Source organism: Amblyomma maculatum, chromosome 9, assembly GCF_055883805.1.
Source record: "Amblyomma maculatum isolate TAMU_Amacu chromosome 9, ASM5588380v1, whole genome shotgun sequence".
NCBI classification, from domain to species: domain Eukaryota; kingdom Metazoa; phylum Arthropoda; class Arachnida; order Ixodida; family Ixodidae; genus Amblyomma; species Amblyomma maculatum.
Window position 1 is genome coordinate 72,693,274 of NC_139352.1, and position 1,507 is coordinate 72,694,780.

General features: G+C 44.1%; 1 non-coding gene across 1 annotated transcript; it reads right to left on the reverse strand.

Annotated features, from left to right (window-relative positions):
- Positions 1-361: 361 nt before the first annotated feature.
- On the reverse strand, positions 362-434 carry TRNAA-AGC (transfer RNA alanine (anticodon AGC)). The gene has a single exon. It is a non-coding gene; the product is annotated as a tRNA-Ala (tRNA).
- Positions 435-1,507: the final 1,073 nt, after the last annotated feature.

Below are 1,507 nucleotides of genomic sequence, written 5' to 3' on the forward strand. Positions count from 1 at the left end.
ATTTACTTTCGCTATGACGTTCTACGGCTACAAGTTCCCACTGTAGCAGAAACTGTGTATGGTTTGCGGCAAAGCGACCCAGGCTATAAGAGACACCGTAGAAGAGGGGTCAGGACAATTCTGACCACCTGCGGTTCTTTAAAATGTGCGCTGACGTCGTGGAACACACACGTGCCTTCCATTTCGCCTCAGTCGAAAGCGGCCGTGCGGTCATGGTCGAACCCGGGTGATCCGGTCATAGTCCAGCGTCTTAACCACTGAGCCACCGTGGTGGTGTCTTCCGAATGAAAAAAAAAAAAAGTGCAACTTCATCCCCGCGTTCTCACAAAGGCAAGCACCGCGGGAAAAAATAATGTCTCAGTGGAGGTGCTGGGTATCGATCCCAGTACCTCTCGCATGCTAAGCGAGCGCTCTACCATATGAGCTACACCCCCAGACAAGAGACAGTGCGTAGTCGAAGGAAATTTAAAGCGGCGAATGAGATCAAACTAGAGAGGGAGACAACGTGCTTACCCGTTCGCACCGTTCTGGAAAACTTGGCAGGGAGCCACTGTTCGTCGGCAAGGTCACACGCGGCGCTCATTTGAAATCACTTCGCACCTGACTTTTTCAAAGTAACGCGGACTATCATGCATATATTATTTTAGGTTGATCGCTATCTGCCCTAAAACAAATGCGCTAAAACAGAGTCAAAAATGTCAGTGCATCCTTTGATTACGAAGCTGGGAATTTCATCAACTCCTGTTGAAAGTTTTGGCTTAAGTTTCTGAATCGCCAAAAGAACCTCATGTCCGGTAACATTATCATAGGCCAAACAGTCAGCGCTGTCTTCAAAAGTGATAATAGCAGTTGTGTTATCATGACGCACAAAACAAGAGCTGAAGTGACCAGCAAAAGCTTGGCAAACATATCGAGGTTTAAAACAGATACCATCGCGCGTCTTTATCACAGCAGCACTAACCTTATCATTTCTTTGCTTGCACACAAAATCCCGAAAACTGTTTGGTTCCTTTTTAGAGTTCTGTTCAAGAAGTTTGTGGTACTCGGTTTCATCACGTGCAATCAGCTTTTTCACAATTGTTCTGAACAATGAATATCTTTGGTAATAATATTCACTTTCTGATTTCACGTAAAGTTTATGATACTTCTGTTTTTTCTTTAAATAACGTCTTAAATCGCGCGAAAACCAGCAAGGAAATCTACACTTCGATTTACGGCTTGGTATACATTTTTTTCATTATACCCTGTACAACTGATGTAAGTAGCTCAAGGCCTGTGTTTACATCCTCAATCTCAAGCAATCCTGACCAGTCGTAGGCCTGAAGATACATTGTACAGCCTAGGTAACTGCCATACGCGTATCTAATTTTTTTCTGGCACATTTCATGCACTGGACGAAAAGACAAAAAGAACTACAATGTAAACGGGCAATGATATTTGTCTACCAGAACAAGAGGATCACGCACCGCTTGCGCGCCAAAAAGAGGCACACTAGATAGAATTAAGT